The sequence below is a fragment of the Triturus cristatus genome, chromosome 4_1 (genome assembly GCF_964204655.1).
Source record: "Triturus cristatus chromosome 4_1, aTriCri1.1, whole genome shotgun sequence".
Lineage (NCBI taxonomy): Eukaryota > Metazoa > Chordata > Amphibia > Caudata > Salamandridae > Triturus > Triturus cristatus.
In genome coordinates this window covers 34,273,244-34,289,831 of record NC_140585.1, presented here as the reverse complement: position 1 = coordinate 34,289,831, position 16,588 = coordinate 34,273,244, and the positions used below count along the sequence as shown (strand labels likewise).

The window sequence follows — 16,588 nt, the reverse complement described above, 5'->3', positions numbered from 1 at the left end:
CGCCTCATCTTGAGTAATATTGCGCATCTGGAATGATCTAAGTATTCAGTGACATTAAATCCCTGGAAATCCAACATTTAATTTTGCAGCCATGTTCCATTTTTCTCTTTCATATACATTCATACAGGCTGTTGAGGATAATGTATCAGGGGTCCCTTGTTCTCCTGGAGTAAATCCTTGGTGGACACGTATATATTCTAACACTGTGTGATAACCAGCAGTTCTCATATTCATAGTACAAGAATGATAATGAATGAATACCATCGAGAACAATTCGAACTATCCCTCACAGCTGTCTAAGTAGGACATAGACAGTGATAACAGGCTATCACTCGTATGTGTAACCGAAGGATTAGTCCACATATCCAACAGTTTGGATGTGTCATGTGCTTGGTGGAGTGTTTGCAAAACACATTGTCTACATATGTTTTTCTGTGTTCGTCTTTATGGGGGGCCAAAGTAACAAACATGTGATCAGGAGGAACAGGCGTTGTACCAATCAGAGTGCACAGGATATTTCTCCTCAAGGAACCATACTATTCCAAGTACTGTTATCAGGGAAATCAGAACAATTACTACGAAAATTATTTTACTCTTAGTAGGCCAACTAAACCAACCAGGCTCATTCTGCCCGAAACGTGGGCTGCAAAGGGCTGTCCCTCCTCCATAATGGGGCGGCCAAATGGATAAATTTGAACCAGAGGAAAAGACATGCTATGGAGCCAATGGCAAGAAGACCGGAAAAGGGGCAAATGTTCCCAGTGTCCGTTAGAGCCTCACTGCTAGACTCCTATTGTTCATCAATTGTTGGCGCTGTTGAGCACTGGCGGTGGAGCTGTCAGACAAGCTCTTTTCTTGAAGAATACCTCATTGCTCAGGATAAGGCACCCCCCTTCCCAGGGGAGCACGCTCCATCAATCCTGTCCAATGTCCGAACAATGCACCAATCTCGTCTCTCCCTATGCCACTGTGGTATGACTTATCGAGTCCACCCCTGCCAATCTGACTTTTCCTTTGGTGCACTGTGCTTCCGTCGGGGGTGCAGATTATACCTAGCTACTCCAGTGACAGAGGGGCCTGCAAACAGGGGCTCAGACATAGAGGGGCCAATGGACTGGGGCTCAAGCACAGATAGACCAGCAGACTTGGGCTCCTGGATGGCCCTGATCTCAGGAGGCACTGCCTCATTCAACACTGCATCGCTTTCTTCTTCAATTTGTGCCAACGTCAGCCGTGCATCTGAGAAAGGAATGAAACAGGGCACCTGCTCAGTTTCAGAGTCACCGACTCCATCAAGCAACCATTGGTCGTAGGGTAGAGGGAGGAGCACCTTGCGGCAGTGCTGGGAGTGTATCCAATTCTTCCGGCCGGCCACCTTCACAGCGTTGCGGGTGGCGAGGAGCACCTGTGCAGGCCCCTTCCACCTCAGCTCCAAGCTTCCTTTCCTCTGGGAGTGTCTGGTCAGCACAAAATTCCCAGGCCGAATATCATGCCCTGGCCCTTCAAGTGATGGTGGTAGAGGTTCGTAGATCTGTTGGTCAATAGAACGCAAGCTTTTAGTTAACTCTTACAGATAATCCACCAACAAAGGTTATTCAATTTCTGAAAACTGTCGAGGTCGCGGGACGCCACATACATTCGCTGGACCTTCGAACACGACCTCATATGGTGACAACTCTGACCTAGTGTGAGCCGTAGCTCTTATAGACAAAAGAGCTAATGGTAAAGCATCTGGCCACTGCAATCCTGTGTTCTCCTGAATCTTTGCCAAGTTCAGTTTGAGAGTACCATTGTACTTCTCAACCAGACCTGTTGACTGGGGGTGGTTTGCAGCATGAAATTTCTGTTTAATGTGTAAACCGTCACACTCTAACTGGATAACCTTTGAATTAAAGTGACTTCCGTTGTCACTCCAAATCAAACAGGGCAAACCGAACCGAGGGACGAACTCCTTCAGGAGTGCTTTCGCCGTCGCCAAGGCTGTGTTCTCTTTAGTGGGGTAAGCCTCAACCCATTTACTGAATGCACAAACAATCACTAACATATTTCAGATTGTTGACTCATTCCATTTCAATAAGGTCCATCTGAAGGACCTCGAAAGGGAAGGAGGGGGACGCAAAATTACCAGGAGGTGTAGGGGTGCCTTCTCCAGGATTATACATCATGCACACCATACAGTACTTGACTAGATGAGCAGCAACCTTGAGAATGTTGTCATTCTGCCATACAGGATCTTACAGTGTGCAGATACCTTTTGCACTAATGTGGGCTGGCCCGTGCGCCATAGTGACCACAGGGAGGACATATGCATATGGCAACATCCATCTCTGTTTTCCTGACTTATCCGTCCAACACCCATCCTCATCCAAGCATGCTGTGCTCTCCTGGCATACTACTAACTCCTCAGTCGTTGCCTCACTCTGGATCTCTTTCACATTGTCTAGTGTATCCTCAAACATAGTGACCTCGGGCACCCACCTAGCGGGACCCACTACAAACATCCTTTTCATCTTTGTTTGAGCTGTCTCCTTAGCTGATTGATCTGCAAATGCAGCCCCCCTTCCCACATCGTCAGTAATCACCTTATGGGCACTACACTTTACTATAGCCAATTTCTTAGGAAGTGTCAAGGCGGACAGAAGCCTATGTATAAGAGGGCCATCCTGGATACGCTTCCCATGGGAGGTGAGAAACCCTCTCTCTACCCAGAGCCGCCCAAAATGATGGGCGACCCGAAGGCATACTGGCTGTCAGTATAACTATTAACAGCCAGTCCCTCGCTCAGTTCACAGGCTCTAATAAGGGCAACCAATTCAGCTGCTTGAGTGGACAGATGGGGAACTTGTGATGTCTCAACTACTGTATGTAGTGTAGTAAGCGCATATGCTGCAGTGGTGGTGCTATCTGGTAATTTGAAACAAGAGCCATCGACCTATAATTCCCCGTGGGGTTCAGATAAGGGAACATCAGTAAGGTCTGCCCGTACCTTCGTCTCTTCCTCTGTTCGAAAAAGACAATCATACATGTCAATTTCCTCACTTTCAGAAGGGAGGGGTAGTAACGTGGCTGGGTTCAGTGGCACATCTTTTTATGGTGATATGCGGGGCAAAGAGAGTTAGCTCATAACCAGTCAGACGTGCACTAGTAAGGTGCTGCGTCTTGGTCTTATTCAAAAGGGTGTCACCTTGGGGCATCATGACTGTGAGATCAGTATCAAGTACGAGCCCAGCCGATTGTCTTATTGAGAAAGTCAGTGCTGCGACCACTCTTAGACAGCTCGGAAGGGCTCTAGCGACTGGGTCAAGCTGAGCAGAAAAATAAGTACACGCCCGTTGCTTACCTCCAAAGGCCTGTGTTAACACAGAAATCGCACAACCAGCCATCTCGTGTACATACAACACGAACGGCTTTGTGTAGTCAGGTGTACCAAGCACAGGCGCAGAGCAAAGCTCAACTTTTAATTGCTCAAAAAACTGCTGACATTCAGGTGTCCAAGGCAGGGGCTCATGCAAATCTTAAGTGGTTAGCGAAAGCAAAGGCTTTATTAGTAATGAATGATTAGAGATCCAATGGAGACTGTAGGAAGTGATGCCAATAAAAGCGCACACATCCCTCCGAGTTTTAGGGATGGGCATTTTAACAATGGCGCTAATGCGCTCAGGGTCAATCTCCTACCATCCTTCGACAGTAGGTGACCTAAATAGGTGACCTCCTGTCGACAGTATTGAAATTTGGAAAGGGACACTTTATGTCCATGGTGAGCCAAATGGAGCAACAACTTAACCGTACTGTCCTTGCATCCCTGTTCAGTGTCAGAAGCAATCAGTAAGTCTTTCACGTACTAGAGCAATACATTACATGGAGAAAGCGTGAGGGAATCCAATTGGGCTTTCAAGGTTTGGCTATATATACTTGGGCTCTCAGTATAGCCCTGAGGAGCTCGACAGAATCTAAAGCTTCAGCCAGCTACCGTAAAGCCGAACAAATGTCGGCTGTCAGGATGGATGGGGATACTGAAGAATGCATTTTGAAAATCGATGACAGAGAATTTAGCAGAAAGAAGGAATCCTTGTCAAAAGGGCTGTAATATCAGCGACCACCGGGAACTGAGGGACCACTATCTTATTGACGGTGCGCAAATCAATCACGAAACGATAAAGATCTGGTTGGTCATCGGTGTAGTCTGAAGATGCCTTTTTTAGAATAGGACTATTACACACATTCGCCGCTGTCTCTTCAACCACTTGCGACTCAATCACATCTTGTATAATTCCCAGCAAAGCTCGCTCCCCGCTTGAGGAATTTTGTACTGGTGACTACGAGGCAAAATGGCATTGTCTTTAACTTAAATGGAAATCGGGGGAATATGCAATAATCCCACATCCGTGTCACCTGTGGCGCACAAAGTGGGTATTTTTAAAAAGACACTGCTTAGAGCTAACCACAGTTGGACCCATTGTCATTTAAACACCTTCCGGGGAGCAAAATATGGTTGCATGCAACTTCTTTAATAAATCTAGGCCCATTAAATTTTCTCCACAGTTTGATGTAAATAGGAACGATGAATCCACAGGAAAAGGACCGATAGTCAAGGCAAGAGATTTGGAAATGGGGCTTACAACCGGTACGCCAGAGAATCCTACCGAAACATTATTTTGGCCAGACAGAGCCACCCCAGGGTCCAGCGAGCGAGAATAGGAGCTATTCATTGCACCTGTATCCACAACAAATTTCTTAAATGAGCCTTGCAAATCAGCGGTGACACAAGGACCGCACTGATCTACAGGTACGTGGACTGGTCCCTCGCCCTGCCCCTGGCTGTCCTAGCTGTGAGACATACCTGTCACCTCATCCAGATCATAATCATCGTGATAATACGGTCTCCCTCGAGGGTCATCAAAATAGTTATGGTCTGTGCGACCCTGTGATGCTCTATACTCCCAAACCCTATCTTGATCACCTCCTTCAAGACTCCGTCCACGAGAACCCTTTCCTCTAGGGGCCGCAACTTTCTTTAATAACACCGGACACTCGCTATGCCTGTGCCCCCCCCCCCCTCCTTACAGTACGCACACTGATTCGGCCTCACAGGCGCAGTGCTCCTGCTAGTGCGAAAAAGCTGCCGGGCCAGCACCACGCCCCCTACCGTTTCCTCTAGACGCCTGCTGTAACAACACCTTCGTCTTCAACTCCTTGTGCTTCTTATCTACCTTCTCCTGCTCCTCATTCTCCCTGTGTTCATAATACTGTGCATACTCAATATAACAGAAGGGGAGGATGTCGTCCAAGTGCTCGCCCAGGCCTGCAAACTAGTTGCTATTTAAGGAAGCAGGTCCGTCACAAATCTATTAACGAACAATCAAAGACCCCCTTCCATTGACAAATCCTGTCCACTAAAATCCCAAAAGACACCCACAAACTGGGTGAAGAAATCTGACTCACTTTCATCTTTCTTCTGACGGCGTGCCGTCAACTTGTCCCAATCTACCCTTCTCAGTGGAATGAGAGAGTGTATATACGTAATAATTCGGCCAGGCAGAGCTAGTATCTCGGCCGTAGGCTTTTCCCCAGGCTTCCTCTCCTTATCCTGTGCTTTAATCTGGTCTCAGGTACCACCCAATTCCACAACGTGGTCCTGCATGTGCACATGTCTCCAAATGTCACCAGAAACCAGCAAACCAAAGAACATTTCAATATCCGCAAGCGTCATTACTGTTGATGAAGCAGCCTCAGTCAGTTCCTTATAATATGCAGTGGGATTTGTCCTAGGGTCAGATAACTGAGTCTTAAGGGACAAAACCTCACTCCTCTTCCACAGAGTGTACACCCATTGCTTTTGGAAACGGGCCTCTATCCTCGGTCTAATAACAGTATTCTGCTGATCTCGTAGTTCCGGTAATTCAGGATGGAATATGGGATGGACTTCCCTCATCGGAAACTGGGATACTGTCTTTGGGCTCTTCTCAAACAGCCTACCTCGATAAGCTACCAATGTTGCAACATTACCAAAAACCTCCTCAGGCGCCATACCAGCAGCGTATACATTGTCTCTGATATCATAAATAATCTAGGGTGCTACCTTGCTGAAGCACTGTTCCCACAGTCCAAACAGTGTAGCCGACATGTGCTTAAGGGCATGCTGCTGCACAATCGGCTCATAATCTCTCATCACACTCCACACATCTTCAGTAATATAAATGGGATGATGAGCCCACTGAGCGGCCAGATTTGCTACCGCCCTTTTCTCTTCCTCCCCCACAGAAGATCGTATCAATATCCGCCCCAGTCGCTCCCTTGCACACGCCCAGTCCCCGTCCCCCGACCTACATACAGGCGTCCCTCTACCCAGCACTGTCGGGGAATGAGGAAAGAGGGAAGGAGTAGTAACAGAAGAAACAGGCACCAATGTCATTAATGGCTGTGTTGTGGGTGTAAGGGCTGGAGAGAGAGGAGACATCGACACAATAGGCATAGCAGGGAGACTAGCAGTTATCGCAGACGCAGAAGGCGAAGCCACAGAAATAACAGGAGGCGCGGCGGCTAAAGCAGCTGGGTCGGTAACAGAAGAAAGAGAAACAGGGGCAGAAGAGACAGACGACTGGGGCTGTGGCACAGCAGGGTATATTTTCTGCGGGGCATATGGAGGCAGAGGTCGGGTGTCTGAATTCCTCCACAAATGTATAATTTTCTTCCTGAACCTCATAAGACTTTTCACATTGCAATCGAAACTTCCTATTGGCACACTCTATTCCCTTCTCAGTCTTCTCTTTATCATACGCAACACCTTTCTGAGTCACTGTCTGCATCCTTTCCTTTCGGACCTCATTTTCTGCTTTCATTCCTCTCTGTTTGGCTTCCTTTTGCCATGTTCTAAGGCAATCAAACATCGACTGCCTGCTTCTTTTCGCAAACAATTTATCCTGCAGGAAATTGTTTTTGCTCATCAAAAGTGCCTGTCAACGGCCACGGCAACTCAGCATTGTCCCTCGTATATTTGTGCCATAATGTACTAAACATAATAGGGCCAAGGCCATGCTTGACATACATTTCAAAATTTGGAGTGCCTTCTGGAGGTGCAGGCTGACTCTCTTCCAATAGAGCATCAGTAGAACGACAACTCGCACAACATAATTTGCTAAAACAGGGCATTTTAACACAAAAACGTATTCACTGTGTATGCTGAGCAAATATTTGCAAATATCTTGCCAAAGTTGGTCCTCAGACCTCCCCAAATCAAAGCGGTACCATGTCTACAGAGTACTTAAATTCAGGCGCTTGTCCAAAAACAATCCTCAGACCGTTCCAAACAGAAACCAAAGTGGCGCCATAGCCAAAAAACAAAACCAAAGCAAACTCACCTGGTGCACACAGGTCAACCAAATTTATTCTTCACTGCCGACTCTTTGAACCAAATGGTCAAATCCAAAGGTTTCGCCGTTCAGGACCCCAGCCGGGATGACCACTGGCCGAGACACTGCCCGGTCAGACAGATGGGGCAGCTGCAAGTACCAGACTCTCTCGTGCAGAGATCCCTGGTCCACCCATCCGACCAGACAATCCGCGGGCAAGGAAGGGTTACTCACCCGATGGGGTCCCTGTTCAACTGTAGGAAGAGACCCGATTAGGGCCACTCGGGTCACTCGTGACCACCTCTCAGCCTTCCATACAAATGAAGGTCAGTTCTTGTAGCTGCAAAACTATCTTCTCCAACAACAGATAGTAAAGAATACAAACCAGTTATTTATTAGTCATACATTCAAGCCGAGTACAGTCTGACCAGCCTCTTTAGATAGCTGCAGAGTGACTGACCGCCACCAATGTGGAAATACAAGATCTACATTTCCAGCACCCCAAAGACCCACCCAGACTGGAATTTTCCAGTCTCAGAGCTGATGAACAAAGGTGGTACAGAAGTACGAGCTACCATCCTGAGACCGGGTACATGCTATCTTAGTTTCAAGGTTACTCTGCCAGTGCCCGTCTCTCTGAGATTGGAGCAGGCCTACCTACTGGGAAAGGCATGCAATGATAGAACGATCTATTCATTAGTGCAGCGAAGCTCAACCTTGAATAATAAAGAGAAACAATTGAGGCTCTTTTCAGCAGAAGCAGGCAGTATGAAGCAGAAACTTACTTTTGATCATGGTACAAAATGGCGACTGAATACAAAATGGTGCCGCAAATGCTAACTTAACTCGCACAATGCTAAAAGGAGTCGACTAGACGCATTTTTCAGCCCAACAGCAGGATGCTAGTCTCACTAGGTTCTCAGCCATAACTTGGCTAGGTCTCACTAAACTGGTGCTCATCTGCCTTGGAGAGCTAGAGAGCGGCTGGAGGGGTAAAACCCTGCGGAAAATTTGGTTTCCTTGGGACAAACAGAAGTAGGTATATTCTGGGCATTTTGAGGATTGTGTAGTTTCTGCTCCTGTTGAAAGCCTTGATTGCTTTTCCATTTCCTTCCTCCTTTATGGGGTATATTTTTTAAAAGGTAGGCAGGATCCCTGCCTTTAAAAAAAGAGTGAATTGTTACTACTCATATTACCAATTCCAATTTTTGCCCTTTGTTATCCTTTTACTCATTCACCCCAATCTTTGCCTAGCACATGTTGCCATATGGATTATTTGGCCATCTCTTGTCGTGTAATTTTTACTTTCCAATAGGAACCGCCTGCACGTTTTCTCTGCAACATAAATATAGGGTAGGGTGACCAACTGGCATTGGTGCAAATTCAGGACGGTGAGTGTAAAAAATCAGGACAAAGGGTCAAAATTCAGGACACAAATTCAGGACAGGAGGTCAAAATTCAGGACAAAACTTCAGGACAATAGATACGTTTTACAGACACATCAGAGGAGGTCACGCAATAGTATATAAGTAAGCCCACATATTCAACCATTTGCAAACCAATCCATCATGTATCCTTCCATCTATCACTTCACTCATCCATCCATCCATCCATCCATCCATGCATCCATCCATCCATCCTTTCACTCATCCATCCATCATCCATCCACCCTATCCATCTGTACACTCATCCATCCACTCTTCTACCCATCCATCCATTCACTCATCCATCCAGCCTTCTACCCATCCAGCCATCCTTTCACTTACTCATCCAGTCACCCAGTCACTCATCCTTCCACCCACCCATCCACCCTTTCAGTCATCCATCCATCCTCCCTTTCTCTCTCATCGACCCTTTCACTTAGCCATCCTTTCTTCCTTCCTTCCATCCATCCACCCACCCATCCATCTACTCATCCACTCATGAATCCATCCATTGACCCTATCACTCATCCATCCTTTCTCTCATCCATCTATCCTTTCACTCCTTCACTCATCTATTCATCCTTTTGTCCATCTACCCTCCCTTTCACTCACTCATCCATCCTTACATCCACCCTTTCACTCATCCGTCCATCCATTCACCCTTGCACTTATCAATTCATCAATCCAGCCATCATTTCACTCATCCATCCACTCACTCATCATCCACCTTTTCACTCATCCATCCTTTCACTCATCCATCCTTTCACTCATCCATCCACCCTTTTACCCATCCAGCTACCCTTCCACCCATACATCCAGCTATTTACCTTTTCTCTCATCCATCCTTCCACTCAGGGAAGTTGTAGACGCGCCAGGATGTGCTTGAAAAGGCGCTCAGGGCTTGCGGAACGTGGTCGTGCCGGGCAAAGCCCGGGCCTACGGCGGGCCCGTCGGCACCTGTCAGCGGCAGGAAGAGGTGGGGCGGGGCCAGGTCTCTTGGCCCGTGGACCAAGGCTATCTACCAGTGTACTACTCCGGGCTGCGTCTGTAACAGTAAGCACGTTTTCCATATAATAAATTGAACTGTCGTGCCGGAAACCAAGGGGAGGGAAGGCGGCCTCACCAAAATCCATGACTAACTCCACACTTGACTGCTTTTTACTGCGAGCAGGAAAGGCCATTAAGAAGGAGATTGAGCCTGCCGAATGGCGACTATCAGTGGGAGGAGGTCCGGTTGGCTCGGTCAGCGACCCAGATTTGCTGGATGCTCAGGATGCCCAAATGATTGATCTAAGCCAGTCAAATCCCACACCCATGAATAGCCCTGTGGCCCCATCTCCTGCTCTTTGTACAACTCCTCTAACACTTCCAGCACGAGAGATGGCTGGTAAAAGGAAGAAAAAAGTCAAACATGTGGAGTCCACAAGGTGCATACGGACAAGGTCAAATAGACAGCCTCAGGACATATGTCCAGAAGCCCCGACCTTACTCCATCAAGGTCTTGCTACCTCAAATGGGACTCATTTGTCATCACCAACTCAGCCTGTAGACATTCCTCAGCTATTGTCTGTGGCACTAACATCCTTGATAGAAGAGCCAATTTCCAGAACTTGTTTACCTATCCTAGCTAGACTAGACAAACTGGAGTCCACGGTGGCAGCTATGCACTCCATGGTTAGGGAGACAATCTTAGGGGGAGGGGCACATCTGAGCTCACAGGTTGGGGGCACTGTTCAAAGGGGGACTGTTAACCAACACGTGGGGTAATCTGTTATAAGTAATACTCCACCTCCCCGTCCTGCGAATAATGTCGCCCTCCGTAATCAAACCAGAGCAGTAGCACTGATGGACCAAGGGCCCGTTAGCACCAGTCAAGGTGTAAACCCATGTTTGCTTCTAAATAAAACTAAGCCTGGTCTACCACCTATAGTTGCTACGGGTAATGAGGCACACACAAACTACATGAATACATTAACACCCCCACTACAGCCCCATAATAGTGGCCCATTCATCCAAGATGATGAAGTTACCCTACACCTCCCACCAAAGTACTGTCCTTATGTCGCCATTCTTACTAATGTTCCCACCCTACAGGAAAATCAGATTGAATCTCAGTCCCAATTAAAAAATAAACCTGCCACTGGCTCCGACAGAACACACACTTTTTTAAATTCAGACCACCATGATATTCTACTTGTAAGACGAGTTAGCTGGATTGGTCCGTTACGCAAGTCATTCCCTGGAGACTGTATTGTCATAAATTGTAGATCCCCCTATCATTGCTAGTCGGTTGCTGGGTAGGGGGTCTTACTGAAGTAACCAGATGCTGGGCAAAGCGATCACTATTTTACCACTTGGGTATTTTTACAGGCACCTCGAAAATGGGGAAAGGAACACTTTGGCTAGTGAAATGGTTAGTGTAAGGACATCTTTACATCAGGAGGCCCCACCCATTGAAACTAGAAACAGGTACCATCTCCTGAGTACTCTGGATTCTCAAGACTGACTAGCCAGAGCATCCTCATCTTCTGCAGAAGTCATACCTGCTGTGGAGTTTGACGCTATATCCCTACCATGCACTAGCAGTGATCCCGTCTCTAGTGATCGGGTAACAAATAACAGTTATCCTCAATACCAACTGATGCCTGGGGGGGGGGGGGGTCACTAACACCACAGGGCATATACAGGAATCTTTAGTTGACCTTCATGACTTGAAAATCTTATCTTGGAATATAGCCGGTATAAAGTCCAAGATAACCGACCCTGATCCCTGATTGGTGCGAGCTATTGGATGGTTTTCATTTTTGCATTCTGCAGGAAACATGGGCAGTTGAACGTACCCATAGGGTAGGTTTTGCCACTTATAGTATTGAAGCCAATTCAACTGGCAGCTGGTCGTCCAGCAGGTGGCCTCTTAATCTGGGTTAAAAACTTGTTGGTATGTAAAATGAAGGTTATAGATCTCGACTCAGATGAAATACTTGGGCTAGAACTAACATTGGGCAAGGAGAGTGTGAAGGTTAGACTTTTTAATATCTATAACCGGTTTACCAGCCACATAGTCCATCGAGGACAATCACAACCCAGACAAATTATCTAGAGTCAGCCCCGGGGAGTCACCGACTGATAATCGCTGGAGACTTTAATACTACTTTTGAGTCGGTTGACTACATACAGGATCTTATCGCAGGCAACGATAAGGCCAGGGGGATTCCAACACTTCATATACCACTAATTAAGAAATGCCCTAGAGTGGGACAACAAGTTCTGTCACTCCCCATTGCATTTGGGGTAAGAGCCTGTAATGGTCGGACATACTCTGATAAAGGAGCTTATCACACTTTTAAAAGAGGGGCGTCAAAGTCTCGGATCGACTATATTTTAGTCGATCTCGACCTTTGGTCCAGTGTCAAAGATATGGTCATCTTATTCCGGGAAGACAGTGATCACAACGCTCCGTCTCTTACGTTGAACGGTTTAGCTTCATCGCATGGCCATCCCAGGGTTGAGAGCACTCGGTCATCACTACTAATGACAACAGAAGATTCCAGTGGCCCCTTATCTTAGCTGATCCAACTGCACTCCCTAAAATATACACAGAAGTGGAGCGGACGCTAATAGTCTTATGTGCCCCTACCATAGGGCCAGAAGTTGTAATGACCTCCTTCTTGAAGTTGATCTCAAATATAAGACCCCTCTTCTATAAACAATGTTCTTTATCAAGGCGGAACACAGCGCCTTGGTATAATGAAGCCTTCAAAATAGCCAGGGATCACTTTATTTGAAGCAGTGAAATGGAAGTCTTCTGCAGATGTCAAAAGCTGCAGAAAGTCATACATATCTGCTCAAAACAAGGCAAAAAGGGACTGGGGTCTGAAAAGTGGAGCATGCTCCTAGATGCTGAAAAACATAAGACTAGCCAACTTTTCTGGCACCTTCTCTCGAAGGGGTCACGCAACCTAGAGACGGACACAGATTTCCACATCCAGCCCCAAGTGTGGGAGGAATATTTTGGGGATCTTTATGCAGGCCAGGGGCTCCTACATGATCCAGGCACATCTATGAATTATCAGGGCTCTGAATTACTAGATGGAAATAATATAACTATAGATGAAACCATCCTGGCCATAAACTCACTGCAGAGTGGGAAAGCCCCGGGCTTAGACAGGCTCTATCCCCATCCACAAAAAGGACGACAAAGGGTCGCCTGCCAATTATAGGCCCATCAGCCTAATAGATGTTTCCCCAAAAACATTTTGTAAAATCATTTTGACCAGAATCCAAAATTGGATTGAGGAAAATAATGTTTTGTCTGACTTACAGGTAGGCTTTAGGGCTTCCACAAGCACCACTGATCACGTTTTAGATTCCTCTAGCTAATATCCGAAGAGGTCATCTATATGTGGTGTTTGTGGACCTAAAGACGGCCTTTGACTCTCTTGATCGGTCCCAATTATGGTTAGCACTGAGCGAACTAGGAATACCACCCTACAGTCTTAGAACCTTGATCCGGCTTCATTGTGACACCTTTGCCAAGGTTAGGTGGAATTCCGATGGCAGCCTGACCAATAACATACTGGTCCAGAAAGGCGTGTGACAAGGTTGCGTTCTTGCTCCTACATTATTTACCCAGGCGTGTGACAAGGTTGCGTTCTTGCTCCTACATTATTTACCCTCTTCATTAATGGTCTTATTGGTGAACTCTATAATTGTGATGGTGACCCTCTGAAATTGGCAGGCAGTGCAGTGCCATGTGTGCCTTTTACAGATGACACACTCCTTATTGCCAGAACTCCCCGAGGAATCCAAAACCTTCTAAATAAATTTGCCAAGGTCTGCGAAGAAAAGGGTTTAGAAATAAACTGCTCCAAAACCAAATACATGTCTTCTAATCCCAATAAATCGAGCAAGGGAAAACTCGTGCCGGGCACGAAAGTTTTGGAGCAAGTTAAGTCCTTTGACTACTTGGGAGTTTGCATTAGCGACAGGCTGGATTGGACTCCTCAGTTGGAAAAGAGTACCTTGACCCTCCAGCATGTAGACTGTGCCATAGTACGCAGGACCAGGGCCTCCCTTTACCGGCCCATCTCAACCTACCCTAGAACGCCACAGGGCTAAAGCATTAGGAGCAGCCCTATACGGGGCAGAGCTATGGGGGCTGGAAAACCTGACGGATCTAACCCTCGCAGAAAATAAATTTATCAGAGCCATAATGAACCTGCCAGTAAACACACCACTGTTGACGCTCAGGTTAGATCTTGGCTTAAAACCTATCAAACATTTTGCAATTCCCAGGGCACTCCTGTTCTGGATAAGTGCCTGGACAAGTAACACCCGGGTCCCGCTGAAGGAGGCCATGGTTGAATTGATTGCCCTGCACAAGCAAACAGGTCGAATTAAGTGGTTCAACAAGATCAAGGCGTGGTTCATTAAATTAGGGCTGGGACATCGTGGGAGGAACCTGGGACCATTATCAAATCTATGGCCCCCCTTGTCAGAAAAAGGTTCTGGGAATTGATGGCTTTGGAAAACATAGAATGCCCTGCACATGGCACTTTAACCATGAGGTTTTTTAATGTTAAAGATAGTTTTGCTTTCGAAACTTTCCTGGACGATATTGAACCACCACAGGCACGTGCACTGTATACCCAACTTAGATATGGAACAATTCCCTTAAATGCAAGGAGAAGTTGCTGGGGTAATGTGCTGGCCAATCCAACGTGCCCTTCTTGCCACAGTGCCCCCGAGACACTTGAGCACTTTCTTTTTTGTTGTCTCTCCTATGCTGATTTTAGAAGAACCTGGATAGTTCCTGTCTGTCGTATGCTTTCCATTAGGTGCCCTTTGGAAGTCACACGCATCTTTAAATCAGATACCACAAGATGGCTGGTGTTTGCTATTTCGAGATTCCTGCTATTTGCCTGGTGGAGGAGATCAAGATGTGTTAAGCAGTCTCTGAACATCGTTGTGCCTTTTTAGCTCTTCTTGCTTCTATGTTAGATCCTGCTCATTATGTTTTTAAGGGGCCTATAACATTGCATTTGATTGGATATTTTAAAGCACATTCTTTTAACGTAATATTAATTGTTTTTATCATGTATTGTTTTTACAATGTAAATGATCATACTTTTGATCGAATAAATAGACAGGAGCAGATGAAAGTGATTAGCAATATAAGGATAGTTTACAAAATGAACAGTTCCATCTTCTTAAAACAATACATATATGCAGGCATATAAAAACTATATAGTCCTACTATGCATTCCCTAACCTAGCTGCCTATGATGTATGTATGGTATGTGTTCTGCCAAGTGTCCCCTATTGGATGATCCAACCCCCATTACCTGAAGGGAAAGAATGTATGTCTCTGTCTTGGTCCCAAGTTGGACACCCCTCTTCGCAGAGTGATCAGTAAGCAGTTGGGCTTAGGTTTCAGCATGTGGTGACCTTGTAATGACAGCAAGTGCTCCTCTACCCCAACCCGGAAATGCTTGTTTATTTATAACAGAAAGCATCCTTGCTCCGAGCCGAAACCTAAGTCAGGCCACCATCGTTTATGATCTATTGCTAGATGCATCACCTCCTGGACAAATAACAAACTACTGCATTTGCAAAATGTATGTTCAGACCTTGTATGGGATGTTGAAGGTGTCGTGATAGTGTTCTTAAGAAGTGGAATTTATAAGCAATGTAGTTTCAGAGAAACTAATCCTAAACTGTCATGCATTCAAATGTGTGTTAAAAGCCATCGTGTGAAAGAGAAGGCGACTTAGGAAATGTGTACATGTTTAAATGGCAGCGTTTCTCGTGGGGTCTAAGACACATGACACACTGATTACCTCCTCAGTTTTTCTGGTGTGCATCCACTGACCTTACCGCTGTGTAGCTACCTGCATGTTTTATACCTTTTTACAATTATTATTTGCATGCATGTCTCTCACATAGCCTACCCCATCACACCGCCAGAAGTTGTGTCCGTAGCACAAATATAACTGCATCTCTCTGGTCATCACACATTACATAAAAACACTTCCTGAATGGACTCAAAATAAAAACAACACCCTCCCACCACACTCTCCACATAGTGTAGCTTGTTAGTGAAGGAGGTGAGTGCTTCAGTGCCTGCAGAAGGTAGTAAAAGACACACAATTGATGGACGGAGTGCAGAACAAATCAAAACATTCACCCCAGTCAAGAGATCTGGGTTAAATCCATCATTCTTTTGCTCACCATGCCACCCCAGATTCGACCTGGCCATATGCAAATCAGTCTTCACCCTGTGCCTCATGGGAACAGACCAGCTCGAACTGCCAAGCCAGGTCCTCTCTGGACTGGAAACAAGCATCCTAGGACCGGTTTCGTGGTTACGCCCCTCTTCTTTATTTATTTTAAAGTTTTTATATAGCGCTAGCTTCACCCGTAGGTATCAGAGTGCTTTACATACATACTGTAAAGAAAAACAGACGGAAATTGCATTACATAGTAGGCAGGCAGTAAGGAAGCAAAACCAGGGATAAGAAAAAATACAGCATGGAAGATAAGGTGGTTAACACAGTCCGGTCACCAACTATCCTTGAATGTCAAGAGAGGAGTAAATTCGGATATTGAAGTCTAGGTTAGTTGACGTTGGTCAGGAAAGTATTTGTTGTTAAGGAGATGGATTTTCAGGTCCCTTTTGAAACCGCAGAAGGAGGGGTTGCATCTGAGGACTCTAGGGAGGGCATTCCACATCCTGGGAGCGTTGCCAGAGAACGATCGGTATTGTGTGGTTTTCTTTTTCAGTTTCGGAGAAATAAGAAGGAGTGAGTTGGAGCT

The 16,588-nt window shown here is 46.2% G+C and overlaps 1 long non-coding RNA gene across 1 annotated transcript in view; it reads right to left on the bottom strand.

Moving 5' to 3' along the window:
- Positions 1-432: 432 nt before the first annotated feature.
- LOC146839384 (uncharacterized) overlaps positions 433-16,588 on the bottom strand; it is a 34,996-nt gene continuing 18,840 nt past the window's right edge. The window contains exon 3 of the long non-coding RNA XR_014981064.1: positions 433-1,531. This is a non-coding gene — a long non-coding RNA (uncharacterized LOC146839384). The remainder of the gene's footprint in view (positions 1,532-16,588) is intronic.